General features: G+C 34.3%; 1 long non-coding RNA gene across 2 annotated transcripts; it reads right to left on the reverse strand.

Moving 5' to 3' along the window:
* Positions 1-12812: 12812 nt before the first annotated feature.
* On the reverse strand, positions 12813-19117 carry LOC128203504 (uncharacterized). 2 transcript variants are annotated; one of them, XR_008255959.1, is made up of 5 exons: positions 19094-19117; positions 15463-15539; positions 15048-15129; positions 14141-14271; positions 12813-13085 (listed from the first exon to the last, which is right to left on the reverse strand). It is a non-coding gene; the product is annotated as an uncharacterized LOC128203504 (long non-coding RNA). The 2 variants fall into 2 exon arrangements; XR_008255960.1 differs by having other exon boundaries at positions 19101-19116.
* Positions 19118-19321: the final 204 nt, after the last annotated feature.

A 19321-nucleotide genomic window follows, 5' to 3' on the forward strand; every position in this document is an offset into this window, starting at 1 on the left:
AGTTTCAAACGGTCAGGGTTTGGTTGGTCTGATTTAACTGCACAATTCCAAACACACGTTTGAAAATGTGCTCGCTTGATATTGTCATTAAATGCCTCTGTTGTTGGGTGTAGAGAAGCAGGAGTTGGTGCACACGATGTCGCTTTCCTAACCTTAGAACTTAATACCTTCTGTAGACCCTCTGACATGTCGTCGTCAACAACTTCCATGTTGTAACATTGCGAAATGAAACGAGTTGATCCTCGGTTGACTGTCAAGTAGTCAGATGTTTCATCTCAAACACACACGAGTGATACTCGCTTTCAGTACCTTCAATACTATGCCCTTGCCTATGCCGTAGCAGCAAGTAGTAGTATCCGATCCTGATAGTGCGTGTGCTGCAAGTTAATCTGGAACTATACGTTTGTATTTGTTGACTGTGGCTGTTATATCTGTCAATAATCTGTCTTTCACAGGTCGTTCTGTAATTGTTCCAGGTAATGGTGAATACGAAGTACAAAGCATCGGTATTTTCTGAAAGTACTCAAATGCCTCCATCATTTTCCTTTTACTATACGATCAATTTGACGGGCAACAATGTTGTCAGCTTCTTTATGTGTGTTGTGCATGTCATGACGCGTAATTATTACAGTTGGTGTAACTTCAATTGGTGAATCTTCATCTCCAATAACAATAAGCACTCACATGTCTAGGGAATGAAATGTTGCTACCGACATGGTCTCTTTCTGAGGAGGAATTTGCATTGCAGTTGACAATTGATGTACGTGCTTCATATGTGATCCTCTGTTTTCCCGTGTTTCAGTTTCTGTGCTGTATTGCCTGTATCTGGCGAAGATAAGTAGCCGTCTATAATTATCGACGTTACTTGCTTTGTTGCAGAACTACTGACACCTGAGCTTGCAAATACTTTTTCAGCCCATATTTGGATTTGGCAAGTCACAAAAACATCGCTGTTGGAACATGGGACAACTCATAGGTCAGCAACCTTTCACATTAAAGTTACGTGAGCTCGCTTGAAGGCCGATCACTCTTGTGGAAATTATTTATGTCTTAAAGACCTTCGTATCACCAGTTTGTATACCCTTTCGTGTTTCAGCTTGTGTTCGGGGCCGTATTCACCTACGTCCTGAGTGAGTTAGAGACTGGCGCTCAGAAAAGAATATATTGTCAATAGTTATATTAGAGATATTTTCAAACATATAAGAATTCAGTTTTTTGAGCCTGAGCCTCAAACTCAGACTCAAGACTTTAGTGAATACGGCACCTGATCTTGCGACTTATCTGACATTGAAACTCCCTGGCCAACCATTTTCAAATTCCTTTATTTGTTTGATTCCAATTACAACATCTTGATCAACATTTACAGTTTCTGGTGCTATCTGACCTGTAACTAAGTTGGTAACTAAGTTGATGATTACATCAGGGTAATTCGACGGCTGCAATGGATTTATACAGTCATTTATCGCTCCCTGCAGTGATCTATGATCGTTGCAGTCACTCAATATTCTTGCCTTCATTTCCTCTTTGGGTTTATCATTAGATGGCTTAACTTGTTCACTATTTGCAAGGCTTGAGATATCTGCCTCCAACCTGCTACAAATGTGTAGACCAGGCGACCATATCTTGGGTGTGTCGGATTTTAATGTAATACCAATAATGCCTTGTTTTCCATACCAGTATCTCATAAATGTTGTCTCAATGAACATATCACTCAAAATGCCGTTCCAAACTCCGAGAATGTGACGCATCACATGCTCCCCTTTCCGAAATATTTCCCTACATGCACCGGGCATTGACTCCATAGATCGTAAATAGGAGCGGCAATACCAAACGTAATGCACGTGTCTTGCTGCAAAGAAGTAGGGGATCGTAGATTTAAAAGCTACCAAATGAAAACCCTAATCAGTTTCTTTTTCAGCTATGATGTGAAGCATCATGATCAGCAATGACTATAACACAGTTATCCATAGCTTTCATGTTCTGCTTCTAGATTACAGCTCTGAAAGAATTTCATTGAGGTCACCCATGCTGTCTATAATACCACTTACAAATGTTTCTGTCAGTAGTTCTTCAGAAGTAAATTAAAATAAAAAAATGCCATTTAGTCTGTGTTAATTAATGTTTATTTTGACGGCCATATTGGACGCCATCTTGGTTAATATGTAATAATATAATGTCATTTGTGATACCTATATTACATAAATACATTGTAATGTAAAAACGAGATACATGTGTATAACAATTGATGGTATTTGAAACAAAACCTAACTCAATTGTCAAATTTCTTTGTTTTTGCCGCCATTTTGGATGCCATGATGGCTTAATTATGATATAAAATATTTTAGAATGGATTGGTTTGCAATAAAAATACATAATGGTATAATTTTGAACAGGAATGAATGCATTTATACACAATTACTAGTCAATTGTTGATTTTGGTAAAATTTGGCAGCCATCTTGGACGCCATCTTGAATATCTCGATTTCCCCAAGGGTGGTGTGAGGCCATCAAACGGATTCCTTAACTAAGGGGTCTAAACTACTTAAAAAGCTAAAAACATTTTCTATACACTCCGATGCAAGGTTCAGCCAAAATATCCCATTTGGCTGCTGGACTAATGTAGTATGTGGTCCGGAAAGAGTTGGTTACCTAAAAATGAAATACCCCCGGCTCTTAACATTAGTCCACCGCGTTATAGTTTTATCTTCCGGCCTAATGTGAGATACGCCACTGAATTTTTAAATGCTTTATTCAAGACAACGGCATTGCTATTATATTATTGCAGAGCTACTAGACCGGACAGGATTAAGGGCCACATGAATTACTCTGAATGGAGCTAAATGAAGGGGGTGGGGGTGGCATAATAAGGGGCTCAAGGTAGGTCACACAATGAGTTCTCAATCCAGCATTAAAATGTTCAGGCACACATAATGGGCACATAGGGTTGATCACATAATAGGAGCTAAAGAATAGTCACATAATAGGCCCTGAATGCAGCTAAATAAAGGAATGGTGGCAAAGTAGGCCCTGAATCCAGCGTCATAAGCGGAGAGTCACACACTAGTCCCTGAATCCAGCGTCATAAGTGGAGAATCACACACTAGTCCCTGAGTCCAGCGTCATAAGGGGAGAGTCACACACTAGCCCCTGAATCCAGCGTCATGAGGAGAGAGTCACACACTAGCCCCTGAGTCCAGCGTCATAAGGGGAGAGTCACACACTAGTCCCTGAATCTAGCGTCATAAGGGGAGAGTCACACACTAGCCCCTGAATCCAGCGTCATGAGGAGAGAGTCACACACTAGTCCCTGAGTCCAGCGTCATAAGGGGAGAGTCACACACTAGGCCCTGAATCTAGCGTCATAAGGGGAGAGTCACACACTAGTCCCTGAATCTAGCGTCATAATGGGAGAGTCACACACTAGCCCGTGAATCCAGCGTTATAAAGACCTGGACACTATACGCCTATACACCTTTAATCCAGCGATATAAAGGGAGGGTCCCTTAGAAACCAAAAAGAGATGCCTTTGTTCAAAGTTCGGAAATAATATTATTGGTCTCAACAAGAACACCCTCTTTAAGATACTTATTCCATTTTGAGATCTGAAATCTATAAATCACGAATCTATTAAACTAGAGTGTGTAATGTTTGGTTGTATATTAATAATACATTAATAAGAGTAATTATACTCCATACATTTAGTAGTACATGTTATAAATTTCTTCCTTTGAACATAAGAGGAACAATAATGTCATAACTTGTCATTCAACCAATTGTCAATCTCAACATAACACATTGGTAACAATATACATGGGATGTTAAAAAATATTGAAATCTTAAGTTTACGCCTAAAATACTAATTATAGACAATCAAACCATATTTTTGACAGATGTTTGACATACAACAAAATGCCTGACGGCAACATTTGAAAGTGCCATATACTCTGTTGAGAGTTTCAACTCATATTTGTGCCGATTACCCGGTTAGTAAGACGGGTTGGTCTCACTTTAAAAATAAGCACCCTTAAAAGAAAACAGTGCACGATTCTGTCCAAATTTATATTTACCTTGACATCACAAACGGGGATGGAATATTTAGTAAAGGACGGAAATTGAAATCGATTATCAACGGTTGTTGAAATCTGCTAGCAAATTCATTGTTTTCTTCTTGAAAATGAAGGTTACCGTATTTGTACTTTAATTATTTTATGACAGGGCCATCTACCAAAAGAAACTGAAAACAAATTCTTAGCATTTTTTTAACTCGACCGACTGGAATTTTGTAAAATGCAGACCAATGTATACGGAGAAGACTTGAGTACTTAAATTTCCTCAACTTCTTTGTTTACCGGCTCTGAAACGTCGCAAAGACTGCACTGGGCTTCATGTTAATGCATTATAATTATGTAGTCGGCAGTGTATTAAATGTCAACTAAGACCCGCGGGATGGCTTTAAGAGGGAAAAAATATAATATGTCGCTGACATGGAACTATCAGGGTGTCATTTATCGCGGTTCCCATGTAGTTTCCAAATTATGTATTATGTTATGGTAACAAACATTTGTGTTGAATATCTTAAACGGTTTTCGAGTAAAGGGCAAGCTTTAAGTTTTGAACAACGACGACACCGGCGACGCCGACGACGCCGACGACAACGTCACCTAGGTTGTGTTGTAATGATACAGCGAATGTAAACAGACGCGGCCTCTATAGGGATGTATGTAATTTCCAATGGACAAGTGGATACGGATAAGTGTAAAGTGATAAATAATTCATTTCTTTCAACTTTTTAATATCATGTTATACAAAAAACAAATTTTATTGTCAGTTAAGAGATCTAACACCGTCAAAAATATCATTTATATAAAATATAAAGAAAAGTTAGACAGACGGCTATAGCGAAAATCAAGAAAATTAGTCGCTTCATTTTTACTGTGACAACGGTTGTTTCCCTTCGCCAAAACGCTATTTTTTCACGCTTATTCTTATCGTAAGTTTTAACGATTATGTATAATACAGCGAAAAGTCATAATTATAGTAGAGACAACTCGAGTATGCCATTCTTATATGCATATGTATAGTTACTCCCCTTGTTATAATATGTTTACCAAATATACATCAAGTATTTCTTAATTGTTTGGTGAAAAAGAAAATAATATTATGCATATTTGATTTCTTAGAGGAGTTCGGAATTTCTTTTAAAACATGTTTCAAACATAACATTTTCTTCAAAATAAAAAGAAATCAATATGCCTCTGGTGTTTAGATATTTTCAAATAAACGTAAAAAATGTGCTATACATTCATGAAATTATAAACCGTTGCGTATAAAATATCAAATAGTTATTTCGTCCATACCACCGCATAGCGAGTATCATAAATCCAGCGTAGCGTAACGAACAGAGAGTCACATGAAAGGCCCTGAATTAAGCGTAAATAAAGAAAGGGTCACATATTGCGCCCCGAGCCAAAATGCCTAAAAATCATGCGTAAAGGAAGGGGAGGTCACCCAACAGGCCCTGATCCATGCATTGATAAAGGGAGGGTCACATGATATGTCCTGAACCATGGATGCGTAAATATAAGGAGGGTCACGTTATATGCCCTAAATCACGCATAAATAAAGGAACGGTCACGTAATATTTTCCCCTGAACTATGCGTAAAGAAATGTAGGGTCACCCAATAGGCCCTGAGTCATGCGTTGATAAAGGGAGGGTCACGTAATAGGTCCTGTGCTAGCGTAAATAAAGGGAGGTCACATAATAGGCTCTGAACCATGAGCAAATAAAGGGAGAGTCACCCAATAGGCCCTGAGTCATGCATTGATAAAAGGAGGGCCACATAATTTGTCCTGAACCATGCGTAAATAAAGGGAGTGTCACCCAATAGGCCCCTAGTCGTGCATTGATAAATGGAATGTCAAATAATAGGCGCTGAACCATGTGTCAATAAAGGGAGGGACACATAATAGGCCCTTAAGCATGCGTACATAAAGGGATGGTCACAAAATAGGCCCTGAATGGTGCGTAAATAAAGCGAGGGTCATTCAATAGGCCTTGAACCGTGCGTAAATAAAAGGAGGGTCACGTTATATGCCCTAAATCATGTGTAAATAAAGGGAGGGTCACATTATAGGTCCTGAACCGTGCGTAAATAAAGGGAGGGTCACATAATAGGCCCTTAATTATGCGCAATAAAGGGAGGGTCACATAATACGCCCTGAATTATGCACAATAAAGGAAGGGTCACATAATACGCCCTGAACTATGCGCAATAAAGGGAGGGTCACATGACAGGCCCTGAATTATGCACAATAAAGGGAGGGTCACATAATACGCCCTAAACTATGTGCAATAAAGGGAGGGTCACATGATAGGCCAAAAATCATGTGTGAATAGATAGATGGATATATAGATGGATGGATAGATGGATGGATGGATAGATAGATAGATAGTAAAAGGGAGGGTCACATAAAAGGGTCCTGAATCCAGCGTAATAAATGGAGGGTCACATAAAAGGGCCCTGAATCCAACGTAATAAATGGAGGGTCACATAAAAGGGCCCTGAATCAAGCGTAATAAATGGAGGGTCACATAAAAGGGCCCTGAATCAAGCGTAATAAATGGAGGGTCACATAAAAGGGCCCTGAATCCAACGTAATAAAGGGAGGGTCACATAAAAGGGCCCTGAATCCAGCGTAATAAATGGAGGGTCACATAAAAGGGTCCTGAATCCAACGTAATAAAGGGAGGGTCACATAAAAGGGCCCTGAATCCAACGTAATAAAGGGAGGGTCACATAAAAGGGCCCTGAATCCAGCATAATAAATGGAGGGTCACATAAAAGGGCCCTGAATCCAACGTAATAAATGGAGGGTCACATAAAAGGGCCCTGAATCAAGCGTAACAAATGGAGGGTCACATAAAAGGGCCCTGAATCAAGCGTAATAAATGGAGGGTCACATAAAAGGGCCCTGAATCCAACGTAATAAAGGGAGGGTCACATAAAAGGGCCCTGAATCCAGCGTAATAAATGGAGGGTCACATAAAAGGGTCCTGAATCCAACGTAATAAATGAGGGTCACATAAAAGGGCCCTGAATCCAACGTAATAAATGGAGGGTCACATAAAAGGGCCCTGAATCCAACGTAATAAATGGAGGGTCACATAAAAGGGCCCTGAATTCAGCATAAGAAATCAAAGCGTTAGACAATAGGACTTGAATCCAGCGTTGAAAATAGAGGTTAACGTGAAATGCAACACTGTAAATATACCGAAGATCACTTCTCTACATGTGAAATAAAAGAAAAGACATGAATAAAAGAATAGAACTTTTAAAGATTCGTTAAACAATTACAGTTTTCATAATTACAGCTATTTGAGTTCTATCTCAAAGTATGTAAAAAGATATATGAATTATATATCAAATTAGCACTTAATTGTTAAATTCCACCCCACACTTCTTGATGAACGGCAAATGTCTTTCTTCTTTAACAAGATATATACCTCTGTGAATAATATATTTTCCATCCATTTCAACGTTTCGCAAATTAAAGATTTGCATAACCTTACATATTTGCATGATCTATACACAATTTAATATATTAAAAGTCATGAAGCAGTGTGAGCAGATTTCTTAATGTAACCTAAGGTAAATACTTTCAATTTCTGAACAAACACATTAAGCAGAAGAATTTCATAATAACATCTACAATTTATCTTATATTAGGCGAAGCCGAATACCGTTTGTTTCTTGTTTCCAATCCTACCCTATTCTAAATTGCTACCGGACCAACAATTTCTTGCCGATATTTGTTTTATCCTTTTTGTTATTTCTTTTGGGTAGTTTCTTTTACCGACAAGACGCTTTAATGTTTTATGTATTTCTTTTCGGTAGTTACTTGCGCTGGCAAGAGTCGTAAATTCCTTGTCTGTATAGAGCGTCTTGTTTACATTGACCGAGATGAAATGACGACAGTTCTTAATCATATTTCTAAACAGATTTAAATCCGACTTACACCATTTTTTGGAAAACGTTTTGGATTCGGAAAACAGTGAATTATTTGAATCTAGAAAAAAATATTAAATCTAGAATGCTTAGACCAAGTTGAGATTGATATCTTATATCAACACAGTGCATAGACTCTATACACTATATGGATATGCTCGATACACCGTGACAGTACATACACTGGTGTTATATTCTATACCAGTATATACTGTGCACGGTATATATTCTATTCATTCTCAGAGGTGTTGAAGCAGTGCTTCAACACCCCTGTTCTCTATACAATGTATACAGCCAGAGATTTTGAAGATTTACTTCAACTCCTCTGTTATAGTCTATATACATTGTGGAAGCGTGCACTATACTCTATTCATTGTCAAGAGGTGTTGAAGCAGTGCTTCAACACCCCTGTTCTCTATACAATGTATACAGCCAGAGATTTTGAAGATTTACTTCAACTCCTCTGTTATAGTCTATATACATTGTGGAAGCGTGCACTATACTCTATTCATTCTTAGAGGTGTTGAAGCAGTGCTTCAACACCTCTGTTCTCTATGCAATGTATACAGCCAGAGATTTTGAAGATTTACTTCAACTTCTCTGTTATAGTCTATATACATTGTGGTAGCGTGCGCTATACTCTATTCATTTTCAGAGGTGTTGAAGCAGTGCTTCAACACCCCTGTTCTCTATGCAATGTATCAACCAGAGATTTTGAATCTTTACATCAATTCCTCTGTTATAGTCTATATACATTGTGGTGGCGTGCACTATTCTCTATCTGTAAATTTGAACCTGTGTTATAGTCTATATACATTGTGGTAGCGTGCACTATACTCTATACTCATTCTCAGAGGTGTTAAAGCAGTGCTTCAACACCTCTGTTCTCTATTCAATGTATACAAACGGAGATTTTTGAACAAAAAATGGAGAAAACTGCACAAAAATAATTTTGATGAATTTATGTCATATCAGGCAACATATTTAATATACTTAAATCATAGAACAATTATATGGCGCAAAAAAGGATTTTTGGGGTAAAATGTTGGAAAAATTAAATGAAAAAGACAATTTATGAATTTTGCCAATAACTCTGCCTTATTTTGCAATAAAAACACCAGAACTACTGCAGCTAATATATATCATTTAACATTATTATATATTATATAGAAACACAGTTTTTTTTTAAAAATATGATTTTTGGGGTAAAATGTATGAAAAATTAAATGGAAATGAGAATTTCTGGAATTTGCCAATAACTTTTTCAAATATTGCAATAGAATGACCAGAATTACTGTATTTCATAAATATTACAGTTTAATATATCAAAAGTAAAGAAACTATGTAATTTTGTGAAATGTGAATTTTGGGGAAAATGTTTGAAAAATTAAATGAAAATGAGAATTTCTGAAATTGCAAATTATTAGCACAAATTTTGCAATACAATGACCAGAAATTTTACTGTATTCAATAGATACTATAATACAGTATAACAAACCTAAAGTGTAGAAACCATGTACATGTATTGTGTGAAGTGTGATTTGGGGGGTAAAATGAAATTAAATAAAAATCGACACACAGCAGTTATCAAACAACACAAATAAACAAAAATCATTTATGTGCATTTTTCTGAAATTGTCACCTTAATTTTTGAAGCTCTGCATCAATCCTCTGTCAAATCAATTAACCTTGTTCTCTGTATTGATTTATGATGATCCCCTTTTAGTTAATAAATCTTTTGAAATCATTGAAAATTGACCTTTTTCTCTGTCACCTGTATGTCGATGAATTTTATAATGCAGATATTTGCCAGACTCGCAAAATTCATAACAAACCAAAAGCCCAAGGCATTTTTTCAAGAATATAATGCGACAGTCACTTGGGTGTGGAGCCTTGCCCAGCAACGTCTACATTTTTAAATTGTCATAGCCTAAAATTGTCAATTCCCAACATGCCAACATTTAGACATATCCAACATGATAACCCAAACTAAGGTCTCCCTAGGCTAAATACTTTTCCAGCTAGACACTAGAATTGGACCTACAATATCGAAGATGTCCATAAAACCCAATTCACATAACAGGACAGGAGACCAGGACAACCAAAAGACATGGTTGTCTATGTTATAAACAAACAAGACTATGCATTTACCATAACTGTATCTATTTTGAACATGAACAGAACATTAGTAAATTTAATCCTAAGAATCTGATGTCAATAATCCCGTATATGTATGTATATCTATGTCCATCAATATGATAAGAAATGGAAGTTTCTTCTAAAACATACACAGAAACAGCTATTGTTCATAAACCATAACATAAGGTGTCTTATAATTATGTCAACAAGAGCTGTCTTTGGACAGCACGCTCAATTAAAGAGGCTTTGTCTTAAAAATGAATACAATAATGATGTAATATGTGCCTGTCGAAAGCAATAAAAAGAGTCAAATTAAAAAGTTAACTAGAAATGCTGCAATGCAACAAGAACTTCAGCCTTTATTGTGAGATTCAGTTTTAAATGTATTAAAACTGAAGTTATTCAGTACCAAGCATTTTTCTATTTTTAGTTACAGTGACCATGACCCTAGGGACCCAAATCAAATATAAAAATGAATGGAAATTTTGCCTTTAGACAGTTATTAAATGGTAAATAATATTTGACAGTTATCTATGTACATTTACATTTTAACTTTAAAAAGGTTTCCTTGACATTAAACAATCATTTGTTTTTATAAACAAAAAATTAACAAAACAATGTGGCGAACAGATCAAGAATCTAGGTTTAAGAAGTGACATTTCTAGAGGCTTACCATGTGCTCCAATATGTATGGAACTTAATAACCATGGTTTTATTGAATTAATACTGTCATATAGGGTAATGTGCAATATAGTTAACAGAACACTCAAAAGTACAATGAAACATTTAGGTTAGAAGTTAAAATATAATTAGACAATTAGCCATAATTGACCAAGTCAGCATGGAAATTAACAACAGCACAAGGTAACTAAAAAAAAATATAGATTCAAAATAATAATATATGATTTGCATTCATTTAATTCAAGTTTAAAACAAACTTTTAATAATGAGCTAGCTCAATTGTTACTAAGCAATGTGCTTTATTGCTCACCTCAGAACCAGACACATTATTTGTTTCAATAATATGTTCACAAGATTTTATTCACTAAAATATGTGCCTAATTATTAACTTTTTACATGTTATGCCTTATTTGTTGAAAAGTCTTGCTGGCTAAGTTGTGATTTATGATGAGGAAACAATACCTCTATGAATAGCAATTTTTAAGGTTTTTAATACTTGATTTAGTGACTCCTGTTTCATCTTACCTACATTCATTCTTTAAGGAAAGCTTGGGAAGAGAATATGGCCTATAAAACTAGAACATAGTTTTTTTCTAAAACTTGACCAAATTTCATTCATATAAAGTGGAACTTGAGGCCACTCTAATCAAACACATTTTGACCAATAAACAAGTTTCACCTAATATTATTTAAATGTTGACGAGAATAAATACTGACAAATATCATGAAAATTATATATATAGTTTCTGAAGCATTTACAGTTTATATTATTAGAACAAACAACCTACATGCATTTTGTCCAACCTGAACAGTTATCAATCTCTACTAAGATTTTTTTGGTAAACATATTCTGGCCAGTATGAATAAAGACCAAAGAGACAAGAGCTGTCACAGAGACAGCGCTCTCGACTATTCCGCTGCTTTTCAGTGAAAGGATTGAAAAGTTTTGGCGAAACATGCATGGATCACTGTTAGATTAGATTTCAATGCAATACATGATGTGCGGAGATATTAACATAAATGTGGTTACATGCAAAATTTTAACCAGAATTTTTATCTAACTTGATTATTCAATTAGGTTGGGTGGTTGTATAAAGTCTCAATGCAATTCATCCAGTAGTTGCTGAGATATCAACCTATGTGTGCTTACATGCAAAACCTTAACCAGAATTTCTGAGTGAAATAATAAACGCAAGTATTTGCATTAAATGTAAACTATAGTTATATAACTTGGAAAATTAAGTAGGTTGGATGGTTGAGTACCATTGTATCAAGTCTCAATGCAATACCTCAAGCAGTTGCTGAGATATTAACCTATGTGTGCTTGCATGCAAAACCTTAACCAGAATTTCTAAGTCAAATAATAAAGGACTATTATTTATATTAAATGCAAACTAGAGTTATCTTACTTGTTTAAATAAGTAGGTTGGATGGTTGAGTACCATTGTATCAAGTCTCAATGCAATACCTCAAGCAGTTGCTGAGATATTAACCTATGTGTGCTTGCATGCAAAACCTTAACCAGAATTTCTAAGTCAAATAATAAAGGCCTATTATTTACATTAAATGCAAACTAGAGTTATCTTACTTGTTTAAATAAGTAGGTTGGATGGTTGAGTAGCATTGTATCAAGTCTCAATGCAATACCTCAAGTAGTTGCTGAGATATTAACCTATGTGTGCTTGCATGCAAGACCTTAACCAGAATTTCTAAGTCAAATATTAAAGGCCTATTATTGGCATTAAATGCAAAGTAGAGTTATCAAACTTGGTTAATTAAGTAGGCTGGATGGTTGAGTACCATTGTATCAAGTCTCAATGCAATACCTCAAGTAGTTGCTGAGATATTAACCTATGTGTGCTTGCACGCAAACCCTTAACCAAGGGGTGACGCCGACGCCAACGCTTGGGTGAGTAGTATAGCTCTCCATATTCTTCGAAAAGTTGAGCTAAAAATGAGTCCCCATACTAAAGTGTTAACACTGTATGAAACTGTTAACAAAAAATGAAGGACAGACTATGATCAATCACAATAGTTCAACATGAGCACTTTGTACTGTGTTGAGGTAAATGTTAATCATCCAACTTATCTAAGGGTAATCTATTTTCAAATCTATAATGTATTTGTCTGTTAAAAGTTAAAATTGGTATATCATTCCAATTTTAGTGAATCTTTATGTGACGGATGTCTTGTCCATTAAGTTGCCTTCAATGAAGATTTTGAAGTCAGACTGTCTCTTGTTGGATGTGGGGAGTTTTCTGAAAGAAAAAGGAACATTAAGCAATACATAAACACAGTTCCAACTATTGAACTATTAAGGAGCTTTTCATTCATTTGTGCCATTGGCTTCAATGTTAAAATTTGATAGTTACCCCATATAAGTATCATTTGAAAGGGCTTTGCATACTGATTACTTATATGTAAAATCAATGACAAGAACATATTTTCACCATGAAAAGTTATTGCTGGCATCCCAAAATCACATTATTGTTCATCAGATACATTAAGTTATTATCTATCTTGCAAAATGGTTGATTTTGAAATATGATAGTTCTTATACATATTATATCTTAATATTAAAAATTAGCCACACTTTTTGTGATATAGATTTTATATATATGCACATAAAAATATGTAACAACAAATATACAAATAAATAAGAAACGATAAAAACACACAAATCTTAGTTTATTTTACATTGATAGATAGTTCATATAAACTTTGCTAAACACAGAAAGAAAATAATTGTTTCTATTACAGGATTTGAACCTGGACAATTAATTTTAATGTGAATGAGCATATTTGAGCATGATCACAACTGTGCATTACAACAAAGGATAACATTGAAAACTAACAAAGGGCAACTACTACAAAAAAAAATCTTGAGTTATGGTCTCTGTGCACTGCACTTCTGCTAAATGAGATCTATCTGTACATATTTGAAGTTTGAGATCAACACCTCAAAGACTTTTCAAGTTCTGCTCCAGACAAAAACTCAGTATGAAATATAACAAAGGGTTATTACAAAAAGAACTGTAAACAGAGTTATGGTCCCTTAACACTGCACTTCTTCTCAATAGGGATCTATCTGTATATGAAGTTTGAAGTTAATACCTGGGGGATTTATGCTCAATATTACATTCCGTGCACACGCACACACACATGCACAATTACTGTATCCACTTTGCCTTTTGGCAAGGGATAATCAATAGATTAGTCCTCATCATCACGGTCTTAAACAAACATGATGAACATAATCATAGCATGCATAAAACAGTTTACAGTTGTATCAAATCTGGATTAAAAACTGTACCTAGATGAATTTGTAACAGGTGGCGATCAGTCATCACTTTCCTGTTTCCTGTTTCTCATTGTGTCATTCCTGTATCTCATTGTGTCTTAGTTGGTTTAGTACAACTCTGGCCTGGTCCACAATTGCAACAACTGAAAAACAACTGAACAATTAGCAAAAGAGAACTTATACCTTAAATGCACATAATATATTGCTACTAAAAAATGACTCATACTGTCAAACACTTGTTTCCATGAAAAACTACAGCTATCACCTATTGTAATAAGAGGTTTCACTGAAAGTGATGTTTGCTTTTAAGCATACAGTAACCAATTAGGCAATAATTTTAAAACTGCCAAGCACAAAATAAACATAAGAAAATAATCCTTAATATACCAAAAACAGAATAGTGTTTTGTTAACTTAAAGTAAAAAATGAAAAAAAGTTATGAAGAGAAGAAAAAAAATAAAAAAATATAAAGATAATAATAAAAGGTTTACAATTCTTTGACTACCATACACAATTTAATGATTCATATGCACAGCTATTTTTCTTATCACGTCCAATATGTGCATTAAGTTTGAAGTTAATACCTCAAAAACATAGAAAAGTGAAAGAAAAATAATCAAAGACCAATAACTCTTAAATACCATAAACAAAAATGTTTTTTGCACAGCACTTCTCCTCAACATATTTAATATGTGTTAGAAATCTCAGAAGCATTTGGAATTATGGATAAAAGAAGACTTGTCCAAATGAACCCTAACCATCAAGTGGTAGGAGTATAATAGCAGAGACAAATCATACATATGTCTTTATATTTAATATGTCAATGTATGTTTGAACAGAATAATTATGTTAATTCTCATTTCTTGGCTTACCTCATATTTATATTGTTATACATAGAATTAATCCAAAGAGAACTTACCATTCACTGACAAGATTTCCTCATTATACACAGGAGTATCTTCATACTTTTAGAATCTCTCCATTTTTCTTCTCCATGGGAACTGCAATGCATAACACATAAGAAAGGAAATCAAACAATTGCATTTTTTAAAACAATTTGTAGAGAAAAATAAAACATGACTTCAGACACATGCAGAATTATTTGCATTTATTTTAAGCAAGTTACAAGAGTAACTGTACCCTATGCCATCTGAGTAAAATCTGCATGCAACAAACATGTGCATGCAAAATTGCATGGACTTTCATTTATTTGCTTAACAGTTTCAATTAAACCTAACAACCTGACCAAATACTTGAAATATCTTATACTTGAATACATTATGTTATACTAGTAAATGACATTGAGTACATGTAAGTATGTGTTAAAAATTTACCTTTCAAATCCAATGCTTTCTTTGCATCAAAACGTTTGTCTGTTTGCCCTTAAATTGGTCCCTCAAGAGTATCTGGTCTGAAATAAATATAAAATTCACCTACTTTTAAGCTAAAATTAGCTATAATACTAACTTGGCTGATCTTAGGAAAAATGAGTCTTAAAGCTGCACTTTCACAGATTGACTGTTTTAACATTATTATTATCTCAGAGAATCAATGCCTTTAATTGCTAACAATAAAACAGATGTCATGTATTGAGAAATCTGCTTATTATTTCATTTTTCTGAAAGTGTTCAAATTTAAGTCACAGAACAACAATTATGAACGTACATATGAAAAACAGCTATCTGATATTTTTTCAGCAGTTTTAAATCATGGTTCGCAGACATAATTTATGCACTAACATTGCATGATTCATTCAATGATGAAAAAAAAAGTTGTCAGAATGGTAAATCTGTGAAAATGCAGCTTTAATAACAATCCCCAACAGTTCCTCCCAAAGACTTGTTTAAAAGGGGCTGTAATTTTAATCTGTTTAATGAAATAGCGGAAAAAAAGAAAATTGACGAAAACTGACATAAACTTGGTATCTATGTGTACAATGCATTAAAACTTACTAACTGAAGTACCACATAATTTACAATAAAAAAAATTCGCCAATATATTACAAGTTAGGTATAAAGATTAAATATTCCAACTGTTTAGGATAAGCCTTCATAGCACAGTGGATACAACACTGGACTGCAATTTTGGCGACACCGGTTCCAACCCATTCTCTGACTTGATATTTTTTTTTACATTTTGCATTTTGGTAATTTTTTTTTACCTTTATGATATCAAAGATGAAAAGATTTTTTGAATAATTGTCCTGAGATTCTTTACGATTCTTTACAGAATATTATTTTATTTATTTTTTTTTGGGGGGGGGGTCCCACCCCCTTTCTGGATCCGCTAGTGTGGGTTACTCCCGTAAAATGAACTGAATTTAATTTGGTGCAAAGCTCTCATAAAAATTTGTGTATTCAATTAAATTCATAAAACTAATTAATGTAAACAAACCATTTGCAACTATCCCTGAATAACTTTTAAATGATAGTAATTATTTTCATTTGCATGATAATTAAGAAAATATAAAATAAAACTTGAGTGTCCTGTATGGTATCCCGATATAGTCAATACTTACAACTCGGTCCCTAGACTTACCGAAATACGATTATTTACCGAAAGACGGATAAAATTACCGAAAGACGCATGAAAGTTACCGAAAGACGCCTTATAATGCATTTATTTTATTGTTTTTATATTAATATTATACAAATACATTACCAAACCAAATTTTAGAGAAAAATATTAAAATATAATGATGTAATAGGCAGTTGAAATTTCAGTGTTCGAGATCGAATTCCGCGTGCCGACTCGCCAACCGAAAGACAGATTAAAGTTTCCAAAATAATCAATTATTCCAATTAATGATGATCTCATAATATTAATATAACTAAAACACACTTATAAAAATGAAAAAGTTCATGAAAATATTTACTTATTGTTCAATTGAATAGAGACAATATGTCAGTGAAATAGTTGTCTCCCTTCGCCAACCGAAAGACGATTTAACGCAGGTAAAAATCACTTATTAGTTGTTGTATTATGAAAATGATTATGAATTTGGATTCAAATAATAGCATTTATATTCTTATGGAAATGTTAGATCAATAAACAGCATTTGAAAGTATTTTGGAATATACTTGAAACATTGCCTTTGAAATAGGTCGAGAATGTCGCTAAAATCATTTTCTTTTAAACTAACTTAGATCTACAGTATAGTTCAGGGCTTTCAAATTTTAATTATTGTTTATATGAAAATTGAAAAAAAGAAGTTTTTAAACAGCGAAGTTCTCATCTTCAGATAAATTAGCTTACTTATGGACAATAATAACCAGACCACACCAAATACACAAAATCATGCGATGTTTAAAACAACATAATTATCACCCGGTACATGACACCCCACAAAGTAGCGGCACGTTTTTGGGGGGACAGTTGGTATTATTGAAAGTGTGTTAATTTGGGTAAACCCTTTTCGGCTCTGTGACACGTGTTGAGTAAATACCATAATAATTACGCATTAAAGGACCGCATTACGTGTACATTTATAATTGCGGGTGATTTTCACACAAATTGACGGCTTCATTTGAAGATTCATAAATAACAATCGCGAGTAAAAAGGTAAGTTATTGCTGTATGTATTAAAGAAGTCCAAATTAATAGAACTTTACACTCTGAAATCATTAATGATGGATGAGTTTCCTTGTGATATATGTGCTGTTGACTGTAGTAGTGATCAATGCATACATTGTTCTAATTGTTGCGACATTCAAGACCAAAAATTCCGTCTACGCATGTTCCCAAAGATCGGTCCGTAGTAACATCCACTGACTGTCCTCTGTGGTTTTACCAAGGACCAACGGCCGAAAACTGGGACAACGCAAACGCCCGGTTAATGTCCGCACAACCAGCATTAAGCGCCCACGTACGTCAGAAGACTCAGACTAGTCCTAATCCATTGCAGACACTGGAAATGCAGGCTATTATTTCTAATGCACCATGCTAAACCATAAAAAATAAAGTATTTTAACTTTAACTGTTTGATTTCAACGATGAAGATATCTACATAATTAATAATAAATATTGCACATAATAATGAAACATATTTCAATTCGGGCAACATTTTTGCCATGCACATATGAACTTAGGTAACAGCAACTTTCTTTTCTTCATGGTCATATATACGCATGGTGCATTCAAAGGTAATTATTAATATATTCTTATGACTCAATCTCAATTTTATTGTTTGTATGTCTGACACATTTGTTTGTAACACAAGGTGAATTTTCAATGTACATTACCATAGCTTTTGTCATTAACATGTATATGTCTTTGTCAATGATTTAAATACATATTGTAAGTTAATCATTTTATTTTGTATTTGCAGCGTTCAATATTTCATGTAATTTTATTATGTGCATGACTTATGTTTTATGCAGCCTTCCATGTTCGATGTTAATCAAATGTATATGTCATGTATGTAGAGAAATGATGAAAAATAAAATAAAAAATTAGTATTAAGTTAACTGTATATATTTGTCATGTTCTTACTTCACCTTAAACATATCAATAAATCGTATTTCGGTTGAGAACAGGAGAATACTCTTATTGGCTAAATAAAGGAAATTATTTTGTCAAAAAACTCATTATTTCTAGATATTATTTTATAATTTTTGGCTACAATGTGTAAAATCATCAAATATATATGAATATTAAAAATAGATACAATAGCAAGCGTCTTTCGGTAAACACCAGTTTAACCATATCCATAAATCGTATTTCGGTTGACGACGGGAGATAACTCTATTTGACTAAAAAAGGGAAATTCTTTTGTCAATAAATTCATTATTTCTAAATATTTTTTTTATAATTTTTGGCTACAATGCGTATAATCATTATATATACAAGATTATTTAAAAATGAATGCATTAGAAGGCGTCTTTCGGTAACTTTCATGCGTATTTCGGTAATTTTATCCGTCTTTCGGTAAATAATCGTATTTCGGTAAGTCTAGGGACCCCTTACAACTTACATGTGCAGGAATCAGGACGTAAACACTAATGATCATAACATTATTTGCTCAAAGATCATAATGTTTATAAACTGTTGTCTGCAGCTTGAACTCTTAGAAAGGAGGTTAAAAACGACGTTCATGGCTGCTTACAGTGTTGACAATGTTGCGGAAAATCAACTCCAATATTCAGGCATATGAAGATTTCAATACTTTGATTCAAGCATGCTTGCTTTTGCCAA

This window comes from Mya arenaria, chromosome 9 (assembly GCF_026914265.1).
Source record: "Mya arenaria isolate MELC-2E11 chromosome 9, ASM2691426v1".
Classification (NCBI taxonomy): Eukaryota; Metazoa; Mollusca; class Bivalvia; order Myida; family Myidae; genus Mya; species Mya arenaria.